This window comes from Propithecus coquereli, unplaced genomic scaffold (genome assembly GCF_000956105.1).
Source record: "Propithecus coquereli isolate 6110/MARCELLA unplaced genomic scaffold, Pcoq_1.0 Scaffold127, whole genome shotgun sequence".
NCBI classification, from domain to species: domain Eukaryota; kingdom Metazoa; phylum Chordata; class Mammalia; order Primates; family Indriidae; genus Propithecus; species Propithecus coquereli.
The window spans coordinates 7,579,340-7,591,631 of record NW_012136858.1 but is presented as its reverse complement, the minus strand read 5'-3'; positions in this window follow the sequence as shown (position 1 = coordinate 7,591,631).

The following is a 12,292-nucleotide window of genomic DNA, read 5'->3' as shown; positions in this document are numbered from 1 at the left end:
GGCTTGACTCATATCACACACCAGAACTTGATAACTTGAGAAAATTATCTCAACGTGTGCAACAATTGTATTATTAAATTAAATATTATTAATAGTTGCTATCATCATCATTATTACTATTCTCAGGAGCAGAGTTAGAATGGAAATTCAAATTGCATATCTTTAATCCCTGTGTGGTTTCCAGCACATCGTCCCATCTGCAGCAATGATATTGTGCCCTTACCCCGGTCCAGAATGGGAAAATAAATCCATTTCTACTCTGCCTCCTTGATGACAGGAGTCCGCAATAGCAGTGTACAATATCAACTCACCTTATTGAGAAAATGGTCACGGAGGCTTTTCTTCATGTATTTTGAATTTTTCCATCATTGAGGAAATGTTCACTATACATAATTGCATGCTTTCTAATACTGCTTTCCTTCAAATTGGATTTTTCTCCCCATGGATTTCAAAGCTACTTCCATTAGAGAAAAGTAAAAACAGTTGTAATTTCAGCAATTTGCCATTTTTCTCCTTTTGGGATAGTTTTACTCATTGTATTTGAAGGATAAATAACTAAATGATCTTGAAATATTTAATGTGAAAGAGATGCCAAGATTTTCAACACAAGAAAGCACACCTAATATGCCATAAAAGGTAGCTTGAAAAACAGAACTCTTTTTAGTAGATACATAAACTCCTATTTAACTGCTAGCACTTTCCGTTTCCTTATTCCTGCCCTGTAATGAGCCATTCCATGTTTACCGGTGTTAAACTTGGTTACTAGTGCCGCTTAACATAATCCCACATGGTTAAGGATTTGAGAAGCTCCATACAAAAAAAGTAAATCAAACAGGAAGGGAAAGCAGCAAAAGGATAATGTAACTTAAAAGCCAATTTGGGGGTAAAACATAGGAGTGTGTATTCTCAGATTGCAGAGATTTAAACACACCATGAAATTGTATCAAGCATCCTGCAGTGGGCCAACATGCTGCTTTTACATAACTTCCCATTCTAGAACTATAACAACGTGGCTTCAGAGAGCCACATTTTTTCAATTGGTTTAGGAATTTGCTATGCAGTTCACCAGATTTTCCACTGGCCTACCTAACATCATATAAATCAGAAGTATTCTCTACCAAGAATCAAACTTCGAAGACTAAGACTATTTGGGAGAATGTATAATTTTGTATTGTAGATTTATAATGAGAGTGCTGATCCCCCTCACTCCACAACAGACTTTTTTTTTTTTTTTGAAAGAGTGGTTTTAGAGCCCATCTCTCTCCAAAGGGTCCTCATATTGCATTTTTTTAGCAAGTTGGTCTTGGCCAAGTCAATGGGTAGCAGGAGCTATGATCATTTAAGATATCAACTTTCCCAACTACTAAAAATAAATCCCAAAAAGAGAATAAGAGGAAACCATATGTCACTTTGAACACTTATTAAAACAATACTGAAAGACTGGAAACCTCATTTGAGTTTTTTGTAATAAGATAGAACCCTTTTATAAGCTATGTTCTCAAAGGATCACTCCCAGTGCATGAGAGTGTGTGAGTAATAAAACAATGACTAACACTTACCCAGCACTTACCATGTACCAGGAATTGTTCTAAGTACTACGTGTATTAAATTGCTTGGTTCTCAAAAAAATTCTATGTGGTATATTCTATTAATATCCTCATCGTACAAAGGTGAGTACTGAGGCACAGAGAGGTTAAGTAACTTGTCCAAGTGTACACAGACTACTAGCAAGCAGCAGAACTTAGCATCAAACACGGACAATCTGGCTCCAGAGTCTGTAACTTTTACTCTGACATACTGTGGTGCAGTGCAATGCTAGGTATTAATCAAAATACAACTTAAAACTCTTAACCAAAAACAAAAGCATGAGCTAAGTAATCAATCTTTTCACTATCTTTTGGTCATTCTACATACTGTGAATTCATGTTTTTATTCAACACATATTTATTGAGGATCCACTTGGTGCCAGGCACTATCCTAAGGACTGAGATTAGAGGGGAAAAAAAGAACAGTTTTAAGATGCTCACAGACTACCAGCAAAGAGGAAAAAAAAATGTATAGATAAAAGGAAGGGAAAGACAGAACCCCAGGGAGCCAAGAAATAAAATAAAATACTGATCCATACAGTGCTAGAACTATTTTAATAAATTGATAAAATATATATTGCTTTTTTAAAAGGGAAAAAAAGAAAGAAAAGAACAAGAAATTTCTCTTCAGTGATCTTTTTTGAAAACCAAAATACAGCCTTCCTGCTGCCCCCCTCCCGTGCCCCCCACTGCTACATCCCCAAGGGCCTGAGGTTTATGGAAGCTTTACTCAAACATTTTTCTTAGCATTAAGTGAGAATTCCAATATTACCTTTATAGTTTTCATATTCCCTTTGATATTTTAAAACCAGTGTGAAAGTTGACTTTAAAAATTCTCCATTGATAGCAGAGGTTTAATATGTTAGTGGCTTCGGACAATTCAGGTGCTTGAAACCCCGGCACAGATGTCTAACCATACTATCCAGCCTACCCAACATCAGTGAAATGATTAAAATTCGTGTGCCAGTACAATGCAGCGACATAGCTCTTAATAAACCGAGGCTGTGTAGCTATCCAGGCTCTTCAGAAACCGTTTTCCAGCTGCAGATGGAGATAATTGAAATGGCCTGGACTAAGGAACAGGAAACCGAGGGGAAACAGAAAGACCAATCGTCCCAGGAAGACAACTTGAGGCTGGTTTTTCACAGTCACAGACTGATTCTGCTTGTATTAAAGTCATGTCTTGTTTCAAACACCCTCCACCCTTAGGCTGCCTGCTTGAGGATCCAGAGCTAAGCAAGAACAGAGCTACTTTCTTTTTGGAAGGATTAGGCCCCAGGCTGAAGCTTCTGATACTGTTTTTGAAATCCCCACAGTCATTTAGAAGATGGCTTCTCACATCTGTTCTGCTTCCGTGCTCCACTCCAAGCCCCGGATCTGCCTGCTCACCCTAAGGAGATTGCAACTGTCCTGAGCTACCAAACCACTTTAGGTCTCTTCCCAAGAGTTAAGTCAGGCTTCATGTGCTGTTTGGATTTTATAATTTTTAAACAGAAAGACAAAACAGAGCACAATAAGAGGGTTGGTTCCTGCCCTTTATACTGGCTTCTACTACTGTAGGGGCTTGGACCATTCACTTTTCTTTGCCTCAGTTTCCCTTTCTAGCAAATAACAATAATCCCTATTGACATCAGTTTATAAGGGACACTGGTATGCATTTTTAAAATTAGGTTCGTTGACTCTCTCAGTTCCTTAAAGGTGTCTTTGCGAGTTTCTCCCAAAGAAATCGGGATCAATTTTTATTTTCTTATGTTCCACCGCCTCCAAGCATCACCAGAAGTCTACATGGAATCCTATAATTTAAAAGTGCTGATCTGGTGGGCACCTCAATTAACCAAGCATCAGGCCTGAGACCTAATTTCTGTTAATCTCTAGCTAAATCAGTTCTTCTCTCACCCCTTCTTCTTCTCTTTAGCTTTTCCAATTCATTAACCAATTGTTTATCAATCACTTATAAATTATGACAAACCCCAGGTAAGTGGTAGGGAGCAACTGCACATATACTCAGTCCTTGCCTTTAAAAACCTTGCATTTAAAAAGGAAGACAGGCAGGGAAATTTCTCACTGTAGGCAGCCTCAGCTTAACCCTAATTCACAGAGCAAACCTGACTTTAAATAGCAAACTCTGAGGTAGCTACAGCCTTTCCCTCATGCCCACTCCCAGCACCAGTCCAGGCCCCTTTGGCACAAATCACCATCCCTGACTGCCAGACCCAGAACACAGAGCTGAATTTCCCAAGACTCCGCTGGCAGCTAGAATGGCGTGACTACCAATGACAACTGCTAAAGGGAAAACACTGCCCTCTCTGTAACATCTTCATTCCTACCTGGCAGCATGCATTCCAGAGTTTTGGAGATCAAGTTGGCCAGTTTCCATGATTGAGAGCATTCACATGGCCTTTTCCCAAAGTGCTTACTCTGATCGTTTGCCTGGTAATAAAGACTCAGGTAAGGAGTGGCTCAGCATCATTCGTTCAGAGCTTCCACTTCAGAGGTTAAATCTGACCCTCCTGAGCCAAGCTCAGTGGGAAAAGCAGTATACCACCAGTACAAGGACATCCCAGCTCTGTCAGGGCGTCCACGATCTTGCTGACTTTGCTGTGCCACCAACGCCATTCCTTTCACACACACACTCCTGCCCTCTTGTTGATATTCAGTACTCATGTAGACCCTTGAAGTCACTCACGCACCATTCCGGGTCCTGTCTTCCTGACACACTATTTTAGGAATGATAACACTTAAATTGGGCTTACTCAGTGCCAGGCACTGTTCTATACTGTGTGTGTGTGTGTACGCTTGTAAATCTTCACAAGTCTATGAGCTATGGAATATTATTATGCCCATTTTATAGATTAAGAAACTGAGGCACCAAGATGTAACTTACTTAAGGTTACACAACTAAGAAGTACCAGAACCAAGATTTGAAACTAGACAGCCTGGTTCCAGAGTCTGCACTTTTAACATCTATACCAGAACTCAAAGGAAAATCTGCCTTTCCAAGGGAAGACTACTTGTAGAGGATCAAATGCCATCACTTACACCAATTGTTTAACAAATTCTACATACGCTCATGCATTGTTAAGAGGACACAGTTTTATATCGTTATTTAAATTTTGCTATGTGCTATTTAAATGTGTTCTTAAGACATGTTATTTGGTCTAACAAAATGCTGTTGTTGTGGAATACTTCAATATAATTTATGAATATTAATAATTAAGAGAAATGGTTTTGAAGGCCAGCATGATGGTAGCATGGCTTAATGGAACTAATCCAGATGATTTCTCAGCAAACTTCCCTTCCTTCTTTTAGCAGGCACCAATAGTGTAATCTTATTCATTGCCACACCCCCTGAGCCTTTGGTTCCACACTCTAAAATTGAGATGATAAGAAAAATTGTGTCTACCTTGAGTATTTGTTTTGAGGCTCAATGAGACAACATATAGAAAGCATTCTATAAGCTATAAAGCTTCATGTAAACATAAGTTCTCATTAAAGGCAAAAAGATAAGATTAAGAAAATGGAAAATTATTTCCTGCTAATAAGAAAAAAGCCAATTACCAGGCTTCGCATTGGCAACCATAAGACCTAGGTCTTTGTTCTGGCATCTACCAAGATAGAAAGAAAAAAGAAAACATAGAAAGAAGAGAATAAATTACTTCTAGGAAATTTCTTGAGAAATTGGTTATGCAGAGAAAGCTTCATGGGAATTTTCACTAAGATGAGCAGTCTGGGGACTGTTGGAGGTCTGTCTTTTCTTTCATGATTTTTGGTAGTTTCCTTCTTGGGGTTTCCTTTAGGGACTACCAGCATCAGAATAGAGTGGAAATGGAAGAAATCACCAGCACAAGCTGGAGCCCCCACTAGCTGAGGAGGGACATGGGAGCCCAAACTCTCCTATACACACCTAGGACAATTCCCACTGCCCTGCTATGGGCTCCTGTGATACTGAGACTCAAGCAGACCATGCTCCTCATAGTTTCTTGCCCATGCTGCTTGCCCAAAAGGGGCCCTGCCTTCAGGCTGAGTTCAAGATGATGTGGCTACAGCTGCCACCCGACCAAGAAGGAACAGGGGAGACCAAGCTCTCCTAAGCACACTTAGGACAATACCCACTACCCTGTACCAGGCAACTGTGGGACTAGGGGCTAACCTGCCTAATTCATTGCAGCTACCAATAACAAAAACGTGGACCACTTGGGTCCTAGTGGGTGGCTCTACCACTGCTACTGCCACCTCCCACATCACACCAGCTACTCAGGGACCTGATAACCCACGCATAGACCTGGCTCTCTGCTCCAACTATTAGCTTCTAAGCAAACCATCTGAAGGCCCTAGAATTGGCCCCCCAGAACACACTAACACCACTGCCAGCATATGCTGATCTGGGGCTTAAAACAAGGCATACTGCTGCCATTGCTGGGGCCTGAAGACTGACTTGGCTGGCATTCAAGTCCCCAGCAAAACTTCATCACAGCCTTGACTAATAACAGGACACAGGAAATATGAAAAAGCAAGGAAATATAACACCACCAAAGGACCACAACTATTGTCCAGCAATAGATCCTAATCGAAAAGAATTTCTAACAATGCCAGATAAAGAATTCTAAATACTGATTCTAAAGAAGTTCAATGAGATGCAAGAAAAATCAGAAAGCCAATACAGAGAAATAAAAAAATCAATTCAGGATATGGATAAGAAATTTATCAAGGAGATAGATATCTTTAAAAAACAAAAACAGAAATTCCAGCACCAAAATATTCATTGAAGGAAATACAAAACACATTCAAAATCTCCCAGAATAGATTAAATCAAGCAGAAGAAATAATCTCAGAACTTGAAGACAGATCTTTAGAAATCATCTAGTCAAACAAGAATAAGGAAAAAAATGAGCAAAGCCTTTGAAATGTCTGGGACTACATAAAGTGACCGAATTTATGAATTATCAGTTCCTGAGAGGGAAGAGAGATCAAAAATTTCAGAAACACTATTTAAGAAAATAATCAATGAAAACTTCCAAGACTAGCAAGAGACGTAGACATTCAGATATAGGATGCCTAATGATCCACAGGCAAATACATTGCAAAAAGGACTTAATCATGGCATATTATAACCAGAAGGAATAAAGCCAAAGTGAAAAAAAGAATTGCAAAATTAGCAAAAGCATCTAGTCATCCATAAAGGAAACTTCACCAGATTAACAGTGGACCTCTCAGCAGAAATCTTACAGGCCAAAAGAGAATGGGATGGTATTTTCAAAACATGAAATAGAGACAAAAAAAATAATAATACAGAGGATCAATAAAACAAAAAGTTGGCTCTTTGAAAAGATAAACAAAATTGATAAATCACTAGCTAAACTAATCAAGAAAAGAAGAAATAATATTTAAATAAACACAACCAAAAAAGAAAAAGGAGAAATTACAGCTGATACTACAGAAATACAACAGAGCATTGGAGAATATTATGAACAATCATATATTTACAAACTACAAAACCTAGAGGAAAAGAATGAATTCCTGAACACATACAACCTTCTGAGACTGAATCAGGAAGAAATAGAACTACTGAATAGACTGATAATGAGTAGAGAGATTGAATCAGTAATAAAAAAATCTCCCAACAAAAAAAAGTTCAGGACCAGATGGATTCATAGCCAAACTCTACCAGACATACAAAGAACTGGTGCCAATTCTACTGAATCTGTTCCAAAAAATTGAGAGAAAGGAAATCTTCCCTAACTCACTCTACAAAGCCAGTATCACCCTAATACCAAAGCCAGGAAAAAATTCACCAAAAAAAAAGAAAACTACAGACCAGTATCTCTGATGAATGCAGACATAAAAATTCTGAAAAAAAATCCTAGAATACTAGCAAACCAAATCCAATAGCACAAAAAAAGAGACAATTCACCATGGTCAAGTGGGTTTCATCCCAGAGATACAGGGATGGTTCAACATATACAAGCCAATAAATGTCATTCACCACATAAACAATTAAAAACAAAAACCATATGACCATCTCAATAGATGCAGAAAAAGCAATCAATAGAATCCAGCCTTCCTTCATAACAAAAACCCTCAAAAACTTTCATAGAAGGAATATACCTCAAAATAATAAAATCCATATATTACAAACCCATAACTAACATCATACTGAATGGGGAAAAGTTGACAGCATTTCCGCTAAGAACTGGGACAAGACAAGGATGCCCACTTTCACCACTTCTACTCAACACAGTAGAAGTTCTACCCAGAGCACTCAGGCAAGAAGTCCTAGCCAGAGCAATCAGGCAAGAAAAAGAAATAAAGGGCATCCAAATTGGAAAAAAGAAAGTCAAATTATCTCTGTTTGCTGATGATAATGATCTTATACCTAGAAAACTCTAAAGACTCCTCCAAAAGACTGCTAGATTTGATGAATGAATTCAACAAAATCTCAGGTTATAAACTCAATTTACAAAAATCAGTAGTATTTCCATATACCAACAATGACCAAGCTGAGAACAAAATCAAGAATTCAATCCCATTTATGATAGCTGAAAAAAAAATAATAAAATAGGAATAAATCTAACCAAGGAGGTGAAAGATCTCTACAAGCATAACTACAAAATACTGATGAAAGAAATCATAGATAACAAAAACAAATGGAAAAGCATTCCATGTTCACAGATTAGAAGAATCAATATCGTTAAAATGACCATACTGCCTACCCAAAGCAATCTACAGAATCATTGCAATTACTATCAAACTACTAATGTCATTTTTCTCAGAATTAGTAAAAACAATTCTAAAAATCATATGGAACCAAAAAAGAGCCCAAATAGCCAAAGGAATCCTAAGCAAAAATAACAAAATTGGAGGTATCACCTACCTTGACTTCAAATTATACTACAAGTCTATAGTAACAAAAACAGCATGGTACTGGCATAAAAGTAGACACATATGTCAATGGAGCATAATAGAGAACCCAGAAATAAAACCACAAACCTACAACCAACTGATCTTTGGCCAGGCAGACAAAATCTTAAACTGGGGAAAGGACACCCTATTCAATAAATGGTGCTAGAAAATTGCATAGCCAAATGCAGAAGAATGAAATTGGATCCCTATCTCTCACCATATACAAAAATTAACTCATGATGGATTAAAGATTTAAATGTAAGGCCTGAAACCATAAAAATTCTTGATGAAAATGTAGGAAAAACTCTCCTGGACATTGGCCTAGACAAAGAATTTATGACTAAGACCACAAAAGCAAATGCAACAAAACCAAAAATAGACAAATGGTACTTAATTAAATTGAAAAGTTTCTGCACAGCAAAAGAAATCGTCAAAAAAGTAAATAGACAACCTACGGAATAGGAGAAAATATTCACAAACCATGTGTCTGAAAAATGACTAATATCCAGAATCTATAAGGAACTCAAATAAATCAGCAAGAAAAACAAACAACTCCATTAAAAAGTGCACAAATGACATGAACAGGAATTTTCAAAAGAAGATATGCAAATGACCAAAAAACATATGAAAAATACTCAACATCACTAATCATCAGAGAAATGAAATTTAAAACCACAATGAGATACCATAATATTCTAATTAGAATGGGCATTAATAAAAAGTCAAAAAACAATAGATATTGGCACAGATGTGGTGAAAAGGGAATGCTTATAGACTGTTGGTGGGACTGTAAATTAATACAACCTTTATGGAATCAGCATGGAGATTTCTCAAAGAACTAAAAGTAGATCTACCATTCGATCCTGCAATCCCACCACTGGGTATTGACCCAAAGGAAAAGAAATCATTATATCGAAAAGATATCTGCATTACAATGTTTATCAGAGCAGAATTCACAATCACAAAGATGTAGAATCAACCTAAATGCTCATCAACTGATGAATAAAGAAAGAAAATGTGGTATATATGTACCATGGAGTACAACTCAGCTATAAGAAAGAATGAAATAATGGCTTTTGCAGCAACTTGGAGAGAACTAGAGGCCATTATCCTAAGTGAAGTAACCCAGGACAAGAAAAATAAATGCCACATGTTCTCACTTATAAGTGGGAGCTAAACTATGGCTACAAAAGGGCACACAGAGTGGTATAATGGACATCGGAAACTCAATGGGGTGGGGGGGAGTGAGGAATGAAAAATTACCTATTAGGTACAATGTATACTATTCAGGTGATGGGTACACTAAAAGCCCAGACTTCACCATTATACAATATATACATGTAATGGAATTCAACTTGTACCCCCTAAATCTATCAAAATTTTAAAAAGGAAAAAAAAAATCTCTAGCACAAAGGAAGCTACTAGAGTAGTAACTCCTACTGTCAAGAAACTTCAAACAAACTAGAAGGATAGGAAGAGGGATTTGTTAGTGAAGCTAGTTTAAGATAACTTTCCTTGAAAACCATTATATCAAAAGTGAAAGAATGAACTGGGATTCAAAACGGTTAACTAGGAGTTTATATTTTCGAGATACTGCCTTAAATCACAGACATGCATCATCAGGAAGCTAATGTCCTGCTGGTGCAGCCCATAAGTCCAAAGCAAAGAAAATAGAACCCAGTAAATTTCAGTTCTCACGGTATGCATCTGTCTCTTACACTCCTGCATGTACAGCAGCTAGCACAGTGCCTGCCATAGGAAAGGCCCACATTATAAGTAAATAAGAGAGAGACAGAGTCAGTTCAAGTCCTGGCCTTGCCATTAATTGATGTTGTGACTTCACCTCTCTAAGCCTAATTTCCACCATTTGTGAAGTCCGGGTGTTACGGAGTCTCTAAGCTGCTTTTATTTTCCAAAATTCTCTAATTCTGTTGTTCTCATAGGATACTTAGGAGAAACTTAAAAGTCTCTGGAGCACTGGTCTTTTATAAGTATAAGAATTGGAAGGCTTAACTGATGAATACAGCCTAACGTACAAGGTAGTTCATCCACCTTTCATTCGCATCCAGTGGGCAAATGAAATCGTTTCCTGGGGAAATGGTTAGAAGAGGTCATTTGAATGAAGATCACACCTGTCACCACTCTGCACAAATAACTCAAAGCAAAGACCTACTGAGAGTCATTTCTTTGTAGACAATTGCGGCATTAGTATAAATTCATTATCACCAAAAGGTATTTATAACTTGCCAAAATACTGTGGGCACAATACTAAATATGAGCAACACAACATGAGCAGCATTAGCTTAACTTTGGCCTGCAGTAGTTCATAATGTAAAGATGACAAAATGAAAATAATGTGGTACCTATTGGGGCCCTAATAATAAATTTAAAAGGAGTACACACTATTCAATCAATGGTATGGTAATTGATTGTAGTAAGTTGGAAAAAATTTAGTGAAGTAACGTAGCCCATTCACCGAAGTGCAGGAATTAAAAGGAGAATTCAGGAAAAAGAGAAATTCTCAGTACCATTTTAAAATCAAGAAAGATGTATGTAATCCTTGCACACTTGGGTTTTCACCTGAATTAGGTGAGTAGGAATGATGAGGAGAGGTGCACGACCAACATCTTCAGTGAGAAGCAACACACTTGCTCTCCTCATTCCAGGAACAGAATCTCCACCCCTCCGGCCGGGACATGCTGTCTGCGACACTGTTCCTTCCATGGCCTTCTCTCTGAACTGAGCGAGCGCACAATTGAATTAGATCTTGCCATTAGAGAAATTGGTCCCTAGAGAACAGCTCTGAAATCATCCAAGCAGAAAAGTGAGAACGCACATTTTATGGTTTGCTGAACAATTCTGAGGCTATAGATAAACCCAGAGCCGAGCCTGCAGTGCGCTGGGCTCCATCTACGAATTCCACGTTAGATCAAGGGCTGATAAATGCTCAGATAAACATTTTTATTTTATGCCTCAACAATTTATCCTCTCTTCCTCTTCTCTGATTCTGTTGACCCAACTTACTCAGTGAAAACACACAATCAGCGAGTAATTGTTTACCTTTGCTCACTCAAGCAGGTGTGTGTGCGGATTCCACTCATTTGTTATCCTGGTTACCTACTGTTCCTTGACCATTCCTCTTGATTTTCTTTCCCTTCTATTGATTTTATGAAGGTCTTTTTTTTTAATTTGTTCTCCATAAATGGTATTGACATAACTGTGTTTTGCCATTTTTACCTTACATATCGTACTGTAAACATTTATGGGAGATATTTCATTTTCTCACATGTGAAAAAGCCTGGTGTGGGTGCTATAATAGCAACTCAGGGGTCCAGGAAGAATCCTCTCTCCATGACCGTCTTACCAAATATTAAGGACATTTGTTTAAAATCATGCCTAAATGCCTTGCCTCCTGCTCTCCATTTGCAAAGCAAGAATGTAGGGAACGATTAGTACTGTGCAAACAGTTAAGGCTACATTTGTAATGCATTTTGACATCATGAGATAAGAAGCTCTACATAAAAATCAGAAATAATAGCATTGCTGTAGATTGGTGAATACCTTCACCACAAATGAATTCCTCCATAACATGCATAAAAACAAGAAATGAGGTATTTGGGGGATATATAGTTATCGTTTTAAAAGCAAATTTTTATTTAATGTCAACCATTGTGATAGGTTGCCATACCAAACTATGATTATTATTACTTGAGAAACATTTTTAAATGTATCTATTTGTAAAATCAGTTTAATAAGACACAAATGAAATAAAGTCAATGTGTAGCTGAGAGGAGGGGGTTCGAATA